At 37.7% G+C, this 16,237-nt stretch overlaps 2 non-coding genes across 2 annotated transcripts; both read left to right on the forward strand.

Annotated features, from left to right (window-relative positions):
• Nucleotides 1-1,435: 1,435 nt before the first annotated feature.
• LOC112780241 (small nucleolar RNA R71) lies at nt 1,436-1,543 on the forward strand. Its single transcript, XR_003191093.1, has one exon. It is a non-coding gene; the product is annotated as a small nucleolar RNA R71 (small nucleolar RNA).
• A 10,372-nt stretch (nt 1,544-11,915) lies between these two features.
• LOC112782003 (small nucleolar RNA R71) lies at nt 11,916-12,023 on the forward strand. Its single transcript, XR_003192748.1, has one exon. It is a non-coding gene; the product is annotated as a small nucleolar RNA R71 (small nucleolar RNA).
• Nucleotides 12,024-16,237: the final 4,214 nt, after the last annotated feature.

A 16,237-nucleotide genomic window follows, 5' to 3' on the forward strand; every position in this document is an offset into this window, starting at 1 on the left:
TCACATCAATCACAGCTCTTGCTGTGGCTAGGAAAGGTCTTCCTAGGATGATGGATTCATCCTCTTCCTTTCCAGTATCCAGGACTATGAAATCAGCAGGGATGTAAAGGCCTTCAACCTTAACTAACACGTCTTCTACTTGTCCATAAGCCTGTTTTCTTGAATTATCTGTCATCTCTAATGAGATTCTAGCAGCTTGCACCCCATAGATTCCCAGTTTCTCTATTACAGAGAGGGGCATGAGGTTTATCTCTGAACCAAGGTCACCCAGAGCCTTGAAGATCATGGTGCCTATGCTACAAGGTATTATGAACTTTCCAGGATCCTGTCTCTTCTGAGGCAATGTCAGTTGATCCAGATCACTTAGTTCATTGATGAACAAGGGAGGTTCAACTTCCCAAGTATCAATGCCAAATAATTTGGCATTTAGCTTCATGATTGCACCAAGAAACTTGGCAGTTTGCTCTTCAGTAACATCCTCATTCTCTTTAGAAGAGGAATATTCATCAGAGCTCATGAATGGCATAAGGAGGTTCAATGGAATCTCTATGGTCTCTAGATGAGTCTCAGATTCCTTTGGTTCCTCAGAGGGAAGCTCCTTATTGATCACTGGACGTCCCAGGAGGTCTTCCTCCTTGGGATTCACGTCCTCTCCTTCCCTTACAGGTTCGACCATGGTGCTTATGTCAATGGCCTTGCACTCTCCTTTTGGATTCTCTTCTGTATTGCTTGGGAGAGTACTAGGAGGGATTTCAATGATCCTTTTACTCAGCTGGCCCACTTGTGCTTCCAGATTTCTAATGGAAGACCTTGTTTCATTCATGAAACTCACTGTGACCTTGGATAGATTAGAGACTAAGTTTGCTAAATTAGATGAGTTCTGCTCAGAATTCTCTGTCTGTTGCTGAGTGGATGATGGAAAAGGCTTGCCATTGCTAAACCTGTTTCTTCCACCATTATTAAAGCCTTGTTGAGGCTTTTGATCCTTCCATGAGAAACTTGGATGATTTTTCCATGATGGATTATAGGTGTTTCCATAAGGTTCACCCATGTAATTTACCTCTGCTATTTCAGGGTTCTCAGGATCATAAGCTTCTTCTTCAGAAGATGCCTCTTGAGTACTGTTGGGTGCAGCTTGCATTCCATTCAGACTCTGAGAAATCATATTGACTTGCTGAGTTAATATTTTGTTTTGAGCCAATATGGCATTCAGAGTATCAATCTCAAGAACTCCCTTCTTCATAGGCGTCCCATTATTCACAGGATTCCTTTCAGAAGTGTACATGAACTAGTTATTTGCAACCATGTCAATGAGTTCTTGAGCTTCTGCAGGCGTTTTCTTTAGGTGAATGGATCCACCTGCAGAGGTATCCAATGACATCTTAGATAACTCAGACAGACCATCATAGAATATATCCAGGATGGTCCATTCTGAAAGCATGTCAGAAGGACACTTTTTGGTCAGTCCTTTGTATCTCTCCCAAGCTTCATAGAGGGATTTACCTTCTTTCTGTCTGAAGTTTTGAACATCCACTCTAAGCTTGCTCAGCTTTTGAGGAGGAAAGAACTTGGATAGGAAAGCCTTGACCAGCTTATCCCAAGAGTTCAGGCTGTCTTTAGGTTGAGAATCCAACCATATTCTAGCTCTGTCTTTTACAGCAAAAGGGAAAAGCATGAGCCTGTAGACTTCAGGATCTACTCCATTAGTCTTAACGGTATCACAGATCTGCAAGAATTCAGTTAAGAACTGAAAAGGATCTTCAGATGGAAGTCCATGAAACTTGCAGTTCTGCTGCATCAGAGAAACTAATTGAGGTTTCAGCTCAAAGTTGTTTGCTCCAATGGCAGGAATGGAGATGCTTCTTCCATGTAAATTGGAATTAGGTGCAGTAAAGTCACCAAGCATTCTCCTTGCATTATTATTATTTTCAGCTGCCATCTTCTTTTCCTGTTTGATAATTTCTGACAGGTGCTTGCTGGTTTGTTGTAATTCAGCTTCTCTTGGTTTCCTCTTCAGAGTCCTTTCAGGTTCTGGATCTGCTTCAACAAGAATATTCTTGTCCTTGCTCCTGCTCATATGAAAAAGAAGAGGGCAAAGAAAAATAATAATAATAGAGATCCTCTTTTTTTTTTGAATAAGGGAGAGATGTTAGTAGATGAATAAACAAATAGAAGGAGATGAGAGAGAAGAGAATTTTCGAAAATTATTTTTGAAAAAAAGAGTTAGTGATTTTCGAAAATAGTTTTTTTTTGAAAAAGTTAGTAATTTTCGAAAATTAAGATTTAAAATTTGAAATAATTAGTTAATTAAAAAGAAATTTTGAAAAAGAGGGAGATATTTTCGAAAATTAGAGAGAGAGAGTTAGTTAGGTAGTTTTGAAAAAGGTAAGAAACAAACAAGAAGTTAGTTAGTTAGTTGAAACAATTTTGAAAATCAATTTTGAAAAGATAAGAAGATAAGAAGTTAGAAAAGATATTTTGAAATCAAATTTTTGAAAAAGATAAGATAAGAAGATATTTTTGAAAATATATGATTGAAATTAGTTTTGAAAAAGATTTGATTTTTAAAATCACAATTAATGACTTGATTCACAAGAAATCACAAGATATGATTCTAGAACTTAAAGTTTGAATCTTTCTTAACAAGTAAGTAACTAACTTGAAATTTTTTGAATCAAAACATTAATTGTTATTGTTATTTTCGAAAATTTGATATAAAAATAAGAAAAAGATTTTTGAAAAATATTTTTAAAATTTTGGAAAATAACTAAGAAAAATGAAAAAGATTTGATTTTTGAAAAAGATTTTGAAAAAGATGAGATTTTTAAATTGAAAATTTGATTTGACTCATAAAAACAACTAGATTTTAAAAATTTTTGAAAAAGTCAAATCTAATTTTCGAAATTTTAAGAGAGAAAAAGGGAAAGATATTTTTTTGATTTTTGAATTTTTATGATGAGAGAGAAAAACAAGAAAAATGATGCAATGCATGAGAGTTATGGATCAAAACAATGAATGCATGCAAGAATGCTATGAATGTCAAGATGAACACCAAGAACACTATGAATGTCAAGATGAACACCAATAACATAATTTTGAAAAATTTTTAATGCAAGGAAAACATGCAAGACACCAAACTTAGAATTCTTTAATGCTTAGACACTAAGAATTCAAGAATGCATATGAAAAACAAAAAAAAAGACACAAAACATGCAAATGCAAAGATCAAACAAGAAGACTTACCAATAACAACTTGAAGATCATGAATAACACTATGAATGCATGAAATTTTCGAAAAATGCAAGATGCACATGCAATTGAAACCAAACTTGTAACATGACTCAATACTCAAACAAGAAACACAAAATATTTTTTATTTTTATGATTTTATGATTCTTTTAATTTTTTTTGAAAATCATTTTGAAAAAGAAAAATAAGGATTCAAAATTTTTAATATGAATTCCAGGAATCTTGCCATGGTAGTCTAAAGCTCCAATCAAAGGGTCAGGCATGGCTTAATAGCCAGCCAAGCTTTAGAATGTGACTTAGACATGACATGCCTGACATACCCTATCCAGAAGGATTGGGCATGACTCCACTGAGGTGATTAGTTGAAGGCCAATCCCAAAGCAGTTTGGGTATGGCTTTACAGCCAGATAGGCTTCAACATGCTTCATGAAACACTAGAATTCATTCTTAAAAATTTTGAAGTCATAGAATAATTTATTTTTGAAAACATTATTTTTATTATTATATTTTTTTTTTCGAAAACAAAAGAAAAATTTTTGAAAGATTTTTGAAAAATTTTTGAAAAGAAAACAAAAAGAAAATTTACCTAATCTGAGCAACAAGATGAACCGTTAGTTGTCCAAACTCGAACAATCCCCGGCAACGGCGCCAAAAACTTGGTGCGCAGAAATTGTGATTACACTTTAGTTATGTAAAATTCATCGCTCTTTCTTTCCCTGGTAATGGCGCCAAAAACATGATGCCAATACCATGGTTCACAACTTCGCACAACTAACCAGCAAGTGCACTGGGTCGTCCAAGTAATACCTTACGTGAGTAAGGGTCGAATCCCACGGAGATTGTTGGTATGAAGCAAGCTATGGTCACCTTGTAAATCTCAGTCAGGCGGATATAAAATAGTAATGGGGTTTTTCGAAAATAATTAATAAAATAGGGATAGAAATACTTATGTAAATCATAGGTGAGAATTTCAGATAAGCGTATAGAGATGCGTTTGTTCCTCTGAATCTCTGCTTTCCTGCTATCTTCATCCAATCAGTCTTACTCCTTTCCATGGCTGGCTTTATGCAAGGGCATCACCGTTGTCAGTGGCTACATCCCCTCCTCTCAGTGAAAATGGTCAACGCACCCTGTCACGGCACGGCTATTCATCTGTCGGTTCTCGATCATGCTGGAATATGATTCACCCTCCTTTTGCGTCTGTCACTAACGCCCAGCACTCGCGAGTTTGAAGCTCATCACAGTCATTCAATCATTGAATCCTACTCGGAACACCACAGACAAGGTTTAGACTTTCCAGATTCTCTTGAATGCCACCATCATTCTAGCTTACACCACGAAGATTCTGATTAAGAGATCTAAGAGATACTCATTCAATCTAATGTAGAACGGAAGTGGTTGTCAGCCACGCGTTCATATGGAATGATGATGATTGTCACATTCATCACATTCAGGTTGAGGTGCGAATGAATATCTTAGAAGCGGAATAAGTTGAATTGAATAGAAAACAGTAGTACTTTGCATTAATCTTTGAGGAACAGCAGAGCTCCACACCTTAATCTATGGAGTGCAGAAACTCTACCATTGAAAATACATAAGTGAAAGGTCCAGGCATGGCCGAGATGGCCAGCCCCTCTGATCTAAGAACCAGGCGTCCAAAGATATCAAATACAATAGTAAAATGTCCTATTTATAATAAACTAGCTACTAGGGTTTACAGAAGTAAGTAATTGATGCATAAATCCACTTCCGGGGCGCACTTGGTGTGTGCTTGGGCTGAGCTTTAACTTTCCACGTGCAGAGGCCATTTGTGGAGTTGAACGCCAGGTTTTGATCCATTTCTGGCGTTCAACTCTGGTTTTTGATCCATTTCTGGCGCTGAACTCCAGAAATTAGAACCAAACTCAAAGCGAGAGGGGTGAGAGTTCATGGTAACTAATGCAAATAAAAATAAAAATAAGCAAATAAACAAGTAAAAAAAAATATTTACAATAACCAATAATAAGGCACACGTTAGCAGTTCCCCGGCAACGGCGCCATTTTGACGTTGGGATTTTTGCCAGTAAAGAATGTCATAAAAACAGTCGCGTTGTAGATATAGTCTCTAAACCAACAAAAATCCCTTTGGTGCACGAAATTGTGATCTCAGGTAACGGCGCCAGAAACTCTGTACGCACGTCTTAATAAATTGTTTTTCATTCACAACTTTGATACAACTAACCAGCAAGTGCACTGGGTCGTCCAAGTAATAAACCTTACGTGAGTAAGGGTCGATCCCACGGAGATTGTTGGTATGAAGCAAGCTATGGTCACCTTATAAATCTCAGTCAGGCGGATATAAAATAGTTATGGAGTTTTCGAAATTAAATAATAAGTAAACATAAAATAAGGATAAAAACACTTATGTAATTCATTGGTGAGAATTTCAGATAAGCGTATAGAGATGCTTTCGTTCCTCTGAATCTCTGCTTTCCTGCTGTCTTCATCCAATCAGTCTTACTCCTTTCCATGGCTGGCTTTCTATAAGGGCATCACCGTTGTCAATGGCTACATCCCATCCTCTTGTGAAAATGGTCCAAATGCTCTGTCATGGCACGGCTAATCATCTAAGGTTCTCGATCATACTGGAATAGGATTCACCCTCCTTTTGCGTCTGTCACTACGCCCAGCACTCGCGAGTTTGAAGTTCGTCACAGTCATTCAATCCCAGAGTCCTACTCAGAATACCACAGACAAGGTTTAGACTTTCCGGACTCTCATGAATGCCGCCATCAATCTAGCTTATACCACGAAGACTCTGATTAAGAGATCGAAGAGATACTCATTCAATCTAAGGTAGAACGGAAGTGGTTGTCAGGCACGCATTCATAGGGAATGATGATGATTGTCACGTTCATCACATTCAGGTTAAAGTGCGAATGAATATCTTAGAAGCGGAATAAGTTGAATTGAATAGAAAAACAGTAGTACTTTGCATTAATCTTTGAGGAACAGCAGAGTTCCACACCTTAGTCTATGGAGTGTAGAAACTCTACCGTTGAAAATACATAAGTGAAAGGTTCAGGCATGGCCGAATGACCAGCCCCCATGATCTAAGAACAAAACGTCCCAGGATGTCAAATACAATAGTAAAAAGTCCTATTTATTCTAAACTAGTTACTAGGGTTTATAGAAGTAAGTAATTGATGCATAAATCCACTTCCGGGGCCCACTTGGTGTGTGCTTTGGCTGAGCTTGAATGTTACACGTGTAGAGGTCAATCTTGGAGTTGAACGCCAGTTTGTAACGTATTTCTGGCGTTCAACTCTGGCTTGTGACTTGTTTCTGGCGTTTAACTCCAGACAGCAGCGTAGAACTGGCGTTCAATGCCCTTTTACGTCGTCTAAAATCGGCCAAAGTATGGACTATTATACATTTCTAAAAAGCCCTGAATGTCTACTTTCGAACACAATTGGAAGCGCGCTATTTTGAGTTCTATAGCTCCAGAAAATCCACTTTGAGTGCAGGGAGGTCAGAATCCAACAGCATCAGCAGTCCTTCTTCAACCTCTGAATCTTATTTTTGCTCAAGTCCCTCAATTTCAGCCAGAAAATACCTGAAATCACGGAAAAACACACAAACTCATAGTAAAGTCCAGAAATGTGAACTTAACATAAAAAATAATGAAAACATCCCTAAAAGTAACTAGATCCTACTAAAAACATACTAAAAACAATGCCAAAAAGCGTATAAATTATCCGCTCATCACAACACCAAACTTAAATTGTTGCTTGTCCCCAAGCAACTGAAAATCAAATAGGATAAAAAAAGAGAATATACTATAAATTCTAAACTATCAATGAAACATAGCTCCAATTAAATGAGTGGGACTTGTAGCTTTTTGCCTCTTGAATAGTTTTGGCATCTCACTTTATCCATTGAAGTTCAGAATGATTGGCATCTATAGGAACTCAGAGTTCAGATAGTGTTATTGATTCTCCTAGTTCAGTATGATGATTCTTGAACACAGCTATTTTATGAGTCTTGGCCGTGGCCCTAAGCACTTTGTTTTCCAGTATTACCACCGGATACATAAATGCCACAGACACATAATTGGGTGAACCTTTTCAGATTGTGACTCAGCTTTGCTAAAGTCCCCAATTAGAGGTGTCCAGGGTTCTTAAGCACACTCTTCTTTTGCTTTGGACCTTGACTTTAACCGCTCAGTCTCAAGCTTTCACTTGACACCTTCACGCCACAAGCACATGGTTAGGGACAACTTGGTTTAGCCGCTTAGGCCAGGATTTTATTCCTTTAGGCCCTCATATCCACTGATGCTCAAAGCCTTGGGATCCTTTTTATTTACCCTTGCCTTTTGGTTTTAAGGGTTATTGGCTTTTTTTGCTTGCTTTTTCTTTTTTTTTTTTCGCCTATATTTTTTTCTTTTTTTTTCTGCAAGCTTTGTTCTTTGCTGCTTTTTCTTGCTTCAAGAATAATTTTTATGATTTTTCAGATTATCAAATAACATGTCTCCTTGTCATCATTCTTTCAAGAGCCAACATATTTAACATTCTTAAACAACAACTTCAAAAGACATGTGCACTGTTCAAGCATTCATTCAGAAAACAAAAAATATTGTCACCACATCAATATAATTAAACTAAGTTCAAGGATAAATTCGAAACTCATGTACTTCTTGTTCTTTTGAATTAAAACATTTTTCATTTAAGAGAGGTGATGGATTCATAGGACATTCATAACTTTAAGGCATAGTTACTAAATACTAATGATCATGTAATAAGACACAAACATAGATAAGCACTTAACATAGAAAACGAAAAATGGTGAAAGTAAGAACAAGGAATGAGTCCACCTTAGTGATGGTGGCGTTTCCTTCTTGAGGAACCAATGATGTCCTTGAGCTCTTCTATGTCTCTTCCTTGTCTTTGTTGCTCCTCCCTCATTGCTTTTTGATCTTCTCTTATTTCATGAAGGATGATGGAGTGCTCTTGATGTTCCACTCTTAATTGTCCCATGTTGGAACTTAATTCTCCTAGGGAGGTGTTGATTTGCTCCCAGTAGTTTTGTGGAGGAAAATGTATTTGAGGCATCTCCGGGATCTCATGGTGATGAGCTTCATGCGTCTCTTGAGATCCATGAATGGGCTCTCTTCCTTGCTCCATTCTTTTCTTAGTGATGGGCTTCTCTTCCTCAATGGGAATGTCTCCTTCTATGAAAGCTCCAGCTGAGTAACATAGATAGCAAATAAGATGAGGAAAAGCTAGCCTTGCCCCAGGAGAGGGCTTTTCGGTTATTTTGTAGAATTCAAGGGAGATGACTTCATAAACTTCCACTTCCTCTCCAATCATGATGCTATGAATCATGATGGTCCGATCCACAGTAACTTCAGATCGGTTGCTAGTGGGGATGATGGAGCGTTGGATGAACTCCAACCATCCTCTAGCCACAGGCTTGAGGTCCAGTCTTCTTAATTGAACCGGCTTGCCTTTGGAGTCAATCTTCCATTGAGCTCCTTCCACACATATGTCCATGAGGACTTGGTCCAACCTTTGATTAAAGTTGACCTTTCTAGTGTAGGGGCGTGCATCTCCTTGCATCATAGGCAAGTTAAACGCCAACCTCACATTTTCCGGACTAAAATCTAAGTATTTCCCCCGAACCATTGTAATATAATTCTTTGGGTTTGGGTTCTTACTTTGATCATGGTTCCTAGTGATCCATGCATTGGCATAGAACTCTTGAACCATTAGGATGCCCTTGTTGGATGGGGTTTGTTAGAACTTCCCAACCTCTTCTTTGGATTTCATGTCGGATCTCCGGATACTCATTCTTTTTGAGCTTGAAAGGGACCTCGGGGATCACCTTCTTCTTGGCCACAACATCATAGAAGTGGTCTTGATGAGCTTTGGAGATGAATCTTTCCATCTCCCATGACTCGGAGGTGGAAGCTTTTGTCTTCCCTTTTCCTTTTCTAGAGGATTCTCCGGTCTTAGGTGCCATCAATGGTAGTAGAAAAACAAAAAGCTTATGCTTTTACCACACCAAACTTAAAATATTGCTCGCCCTCGAGCAAGAGAAGAAAGAAGAGATGAAGAAGAAGAAGAAATGGAGGAGAGAGAGAGAGATGTGTTTCGGCCAAGAAGGGGAAGAGAGGGTTGTGTTGTGTGAAAATGAGGAGGAATGGAGGGCTATATATAGGGAAGGGATGGGGGGTAAGGTTTCGGCCATATAAGGTAGGTTTGGGTGGGAAATTGATTTTGAATTTTGAAGGTAGGTGGTGTTTATGAGGTAGGTTTATGGGGAAGAGTGGATGGATGTGAGTGGTGAAGTGGTGATAGGGAAGAGAGATTGAGGTGATTGGTGAAGAGTTTTGGGGAAGAGTGTTTATGGGATTGTGTGAAAGAGGGGTGAGAAGAGGTGAGTGGAGGTAGGTGGGGATCCTGTGGGGTCCACAGATCCTGAGGTGATCCTGTGGGGTCCACAGATCCTGAGGTGTTCAAGGATTTACAACCTTGCACCAAATTAGGCATGCAAAATGCCCTTGCACACAACTCTGGGCATTCAGCGCCAGATTGGTGCTTGTTCTGGGCGTTGAACACCCATTTGTTGCCCATTTCTGGCGTTGAACGCCAGAACCATGCTTGTTCTGGGCGTTCAGTGCCAGCTCTTCTCTAGGGTGCAATTCTGGCGTTCAACGCCCAGATGCTGCCCATTTTAGGCGTTCAGCGCTAGAACCATGCTCTGTTCTGGCGTTGAACGCCAGCCAGATGCTTCGTACTGGCATTTAAACGCCAGTAAGGTCTTCCTCCAGGGTGTAATTTTTCTTCTGCTATTTTTGATTCCGTTTTCAATTTTTATATTTATTTTGTGACTCCACATGATCATGAACCTAATAAAACATGAAAGAACAAGAAAAATAGAATTAGATAAATAAAAATTGGGTTGCCTCCCAACAAGCGCTTCTTTAATGTCAATAGCTTGACAGTGGGCTCTCATGGAGCCTCACAGATGTTCAAAGCATTGTTGAGACTTCCCAACACCAAACTTAGAGTTTGGATATGGGAGTTCAACACCAAACTTAGAGTTTGGTTTGACTGTGGGGGCTTTGGTTGACTCTGTTTTGAGAGAAGCTTTTTATGCTTCCTCTTCATGTTTACAGAAGGGTAACCTTGAGTTGTAAACACAAGGGAGTCCTCATTCAATTGAAGGACTAATTCACCTCTGTCAACATCAATCACAGCTCTTGCTGTGGCTAGGAAAGGTCTTCCAAGGATGATGGATCCATCCTCATCCTTCCCAGTATCAAGGACTATGAAATCAGCAGGGATGTAAAGGCCTTCAACCTTTACTAACACGTCCTCTACTTGTCCATAAGCCTGTTTTCTTGAATTGTCTGCCATCTCTAATGAGATTTTAGCAGCTTGCACCCCATAGATTCCCAGTTTCTCTATTACAGAGAGGGGCATGAGGTTTATCCCTGAACCAAGGTCACACAGAGCCTTTTCAAAGATCATGTTGCCTATGGTACAAGGTATTACAAACTTTCCAGAATCCTGTTTCTTCTGAGGCAATGTCAGTTGATCCAGATCACTTAGTTCATTGGTGAACAAGGGAGGTTCATCTTCCCAAGTCTCAATACCAAATAATTTGGCATTCAGCTTCATGATTGCACCAAGAAACTTGGCAGCTTGCTCTTCAGTAACATCCTCATTCTCTTCAGAAGATGAATACTCGTCAGAGCTCATGAAGGGCATAAGGAGGTTCAATGGAATCTCTATGGTCTCTAGATGAGTCTCAGATTTCTTTGGTTCCTCAAAGGAAAACTCCTTATTGATCACTAGACGTCCCAGGAGGTCTTCCTCACTGGGATTTACGTCCTCCCCTTCCTCTCCAGGTTCGGCCGTGTTGACTATGTTAATGGCCTTGCACTCTCCTTTTGGATTTTCTTCTGTATTGCTTGGGAGAGTACTAGGAGGGATTTCAGTGATCCTTTTACTCAGCTGGCCCACTTGTGCCTCCAAATTTCTAATGGAGGACCTTGTTTTATTCATGAAACTTACAGTGGCCTTAGATAGATCAGAGACTAAGTTTGCTAAATTAGAGGTATTTTGTTCAGAGTTCTCTGTCTGTTGCTGAGTGGATGATGGAAAAGGTTTACTATTGTTAAACCTATTTCTTCTACCATTATTAAAGCCTTGTTGAGGCTTTTGTTGATCCTTCCATGAGAGATTTGGGTGATTTCTCCATGAGGGGTTATAGGTGTTTCCATAAGGTTCACCAATGTAATTCACCTCTGCTATTGCAGGGTTTTCAGGATCATAAGCTTCTTCTTCAGAAGTTGCCTCTTGAGTACTGTTGGATACAGCTTGCATTCCATTCAGACTCTGAGAAATCATATTGACTTGCTGAGTCAATATTTTATTCTGAGCCAATATAGCATTCAGAGTATCAATTTCAAGAACTCCCTTCTTCATAGGCGTCCCATTATTCACAGGATTCCTTTCAGAAGTGTACATGAACTGGTTATTAGCAACCATGTCAATGAGTTCTTGAGCTTCTACAGGCGTTTTCTTTAGGTGAATGGATCCACCTGCAGAAGTATCCAATGACATCTTAGCTAATTCAGACAGACCATCATAGAATATATCCAGGATGGTCCATTTTGAAAGCATGTCAGAAGGACACTTTTTGGTTAGTCCTTTGTATCTCTCCCAAGCTTCATAGAGGGATTCACCTTCTTTCTGTCTGAAGGTTTGAACATCCACTCTAAGCTTACTCAGCTTTTGAGGAGGAAAGAACTTGGCTAAGAAAGCCTTGACCAGCTTATCCCAAGAGTTCAGGCTATCTTTGGGTTGAGAGTCCAACCACACTCTAGCTCTGTCTCTTACAGCAAAGGGGAAAAGCATGAGCCTGTAGACTTCAGGATCTACTCCATTAGTCTTAACAGTATCACAGATCTGCAAGAATTCAGTTAAGAACTGAAAAGGATCTTCTGATGGAAGTCCATGAAACTTGCAGTTCTGCTGCATCAGAGAAACTAATTGAGGTTTCAGCTCAAAATTGTTTGCTCCAATGGCAGGAATGGAGATGTTTCTTCCATGTAAATTGGAATTAGGTGCAGTAAAGTCACCAAGCATCCTCCTTGCATTATTATTATTTTCGGCTGCCATCTCCTCTTCCTGTTCGAAAATTTCTGAAAGGTGCTTGCTGGATTGTTGTAATTTAGCTTCTCTTAGTTTCCTTTTCAGAGTCTTTTCAGGTTCTGGATCTGCTTCAACAAGAATGTTCTTGTCCTTGCTCCTGCTCATATGAAAAAGAGGGACAGAAAAATAATAATAATAGGGGTCCTATTTACCACAGTATAGAGGTCCCTGTGTGAGTAGAAGAAAAGAAGAAGAAAAAATTCGAACACAGATGGAAGAGGGGGTTCGAATTTGGGTGAGATGAAGTGTTAGTAGATGAATAATTAAATAGAAGGAGATGAGAGAGAAGGAGAATTTTCGAAAATAATTTTTGAAAAAGAGTTAGTGATTTTCGAAAATAATTTTTTGAAAAAGGTTAGTAATTTTTGAGAATTAAAATAAAAAATTAAAATAATTAGTTAATTAAAAAGAAATTTTGAAAAAGAGGGAAGATATTTTCGAAAATTAGAGAGAGAGAGTTAGTTAGGTAGTTTTAAAAAAGATAAGAAACAAACAAAAAGTTAGTTAGTTAGTTGAAACAAATTTGAAAATCAATTTTGAAGAGATAAGAGGATAAGAAGTTAGAAAGGATATTTTAAAATCAAATTTTGAAAAAGATAAGATGAAGAGATATTTTTGAAAAGATATGATTGAAATTAGTTTTGAAAAAGATTTGATTTTTAAAATCACAATTAATGACTTGATTCACAAGAAATCACAAGATATGATTCTAGAACTTAAAGTCTGAATCTTTCTTAACAAGCAAGTAACAAACTTGAAATTTTTGAATCAAAACATTAATTGATGATGTTATTTTCGAAAATTAGGAGATAAAGATAAGAAAAATATTTTTGAAAAATATTTTAAAAATTTTCGAAAATAAATAAGAAAAGTGAAAAAGATATGATTTTTGAAAAAGATTTTTGAAAAAGATAAAATTTGAAAATTTGATTTGACTCATGAAAACAACTAGATTTATAAAAATTTTTGAAAAAGTCAATCCAAATTTTCGAAATTTATGAGAGAAAAAGGGGGAGATATTTTTTGATTTTTGAAAATTTTTTTTTTGATGAGAGGGAAAAACATGAAAATGACTCAATGCATGAAAATTTTGGATCAAAAATATGAATTCATGCAAGAACACTATGAATGTCAAGATGAACACCAAGAACACTTTGAATGTCATGATGAACATCAAGACTTATTTTTGAAAATTTTTATATGCAAAGAAAACATGCAAGACACCAAACCTAGAAATCTTTCATGTTTAGACACTATGAATGCAAAAATGCACATGAAAAACAAGAAAAGATGCAAAACAAGAAAACATCAAGATCAAACAAGAAGACTTACCAAGAATAACTTGAAGATCATGAAGAACACCATGAATGCATGAATTTTTCGAAAAATACAAGATAAACATGCAATTGACACCAAACTTTAAATCTGACTCAAAACTCAAACAAGAAATACAAAATATTTTTTTGATTTTTATGATTTTATGAATTTTTTTGTATTTTCTTTTAATTTTTTTTTGAAAATCATTTTGAAAAAGAAAAATAAGGATTCCAAAATTTTTAATATGAATTCCAGGAATCTTATGCTGTTTAAACTAAAGCTCCAATCAAAGGGTCAGGCATGGCTTAATAGCCAGCCAAGCTTTAGTATATAATTACATGCATTGGAGTGATTAGTTGAATCCTCAGTCCAAGGGAATTTGGACATGGCTTCATAGCCAGCCAGGATTCAACAATTCATCATGAAACACTAGAATTCATTTTTAAAAATTCTGAAGAAAAATATATTTTTAAAAAGATTTATTTTATTATTATTATTTTTTTTCGAAAACAGATGAGAAATTTTTGAAAGGTTTTTGAAAAATTTTTGAAAATAAAACAAAAAGAAAATTACCTAATCTGAGCAACAAGATGAACCGTCAGTTGTTCAAACTCGAACAATCCCCGGCAACGGTGCCAAAAACTTGGTGCACGAAATTGTGATCTCAGGTAACAGCGCCAGAAACTCTGTACGCACGTCTTAATAAATCGTTTTTCATTCACAACTTCGATACAACTAACAAGCAAGTGCACTGGGTCATCCAAGTAATAAACCTTACGTGAGTAAGGGTCGATCCCACGGAGATTGTTGGTATGAAGCAAGCTATGGTCACCTTGTAAATCTCAGTCAGGCAGATATAAAATAGTTATGGAGTTTTCGAAATTAAATAATAAGTAAACATAAAATAAGGATAGAAACACTTATGTAATTCATTGGTGAGAATTTCAGATAAGCGTATAAAGATGCTTTCGTTCCTCTGAATCTCTGCTTTCCTGCTGTCTTCATCCAATCAGTCTTACTCCTTTCCATGGCTGGCTTTCTGTAAGGGCATCACCGTTGTCAATGGCTACATCCTATCCTCTTGTGAAAATGGTCCAAATGCTCTGTCACAGCACGGCTAATCATCTGAGGTTCTCGATCATACTGGAATAGGATTCACCCTTTTTTTGCGTCTGTCACTACGCCCAGCACTCGCGAGTTTGAAGTTCGTCACAGTCATTCAATCCCAGAGTCCTAGTCGAAATACCACAGATAAGGTTTAGACTTTCCGGACTCTCATGAATGCCGCCATCAATCTAGCTTATACCACGAAGACTCTGATTAAGAGATCCAAGAGATACTCATTCAATCTAAGGTAGAACAGAAGTGGTTGTCAGGAACGCGTTCATAGGGAATGATGATGATTGTCACGTTCATCACATTCAAGTTGAAGTGCGAATGAATATCTTAGAAGCAGAATAAGTTGAATTGAATAGAAAAACAGTAGTACTTTGCATTAATATTTGAGGAACAGCAGAGCTCCACACCTTAATCTATGGAGTGTAGAAACTCTACCGTTGAAAATACATAAGTGAAAGGTTCAGGCATGGCCGAATGGCCAGCACCCATGATCTAAGAACAAAACGTCCCAGGATGTCAAATACAATAGTAAAAAGTCCTATTTATACTAAACTAGTTACTAGGGTTTACAAAAGTAAGTAATTGATGCATAAATCTACTTCCGGGGCCCACTTGATGTGTGCTTGGGCTGAGCTTAAATGTTACACGTGTAGAGGTCAATCTTGGAGTTGAACGCCAGTTTGTAACGTATTTCTGGTGTTCAACTCTGGCTTGTGACTTGTTTCTGGCGTTTAACTCCAGATAGCAGCGTAGAACTGGCGTTCAATGCCCTTTTACGTCATTTAAACTCGGCCAAAGTATGGACTATTATACATTGCTGGAAAGCCCTAAATGTCTACTTTCCAACGTAATTGGAAGTCCGCCATTTTGAGTTTCGTAGCTCCAGAAAATCCACTTTGAGTGCAGGGAGGTCAGAATCCAACAGCATCAGCAGTCCTTCTTCAACCTTTGAATCTGATTTTTGCTCAAGTCCCTCAATTTCAGCCAGAAAATACCTGAAATCACAGAAAAATATACAAACTCATAGTAAAGTCCAGAAATGTGAATTTAACATAAAAACTAATGAAAACATCCCTAAAAGTAACTAGATTCTACTAAAAATATACTAAAAACAATGCCAAAAAGCGTGTAAATTATCCGCTCATCACCCTTCGTGCAAACATTTTGGTTGTCACAAGTAACAAATCCCTTAAAAATTGTTAACCGAGTATTCAAACTTCGGGTCGTCTTCTCAAGGAACTGCAAGGAAGTATGTTCTTATGATTGGCTATAAAGGTTGTAATCGGGGTTTAGAAGGTGAGAAGCTAGTGATTTAAATGACAAGTAAAGTAATTGGAAATTAAAATAAA

Source organism: Arachis hypogaea, chromosome 19 (genome assembly GCF_003086295.3).
Source record: "Arachis hypogaea cultivar Tifrunner chromosome 19, arahy.Tifrunner.gnm2.J5K5, whole genome shotgun sequence".
Lineage (NCBI taxonomy): Eukaryota > Viridiplantae > Streptophyta > Magnoliopsida > Fabales > Fabaceae > Arachis > Arachis hypogaea.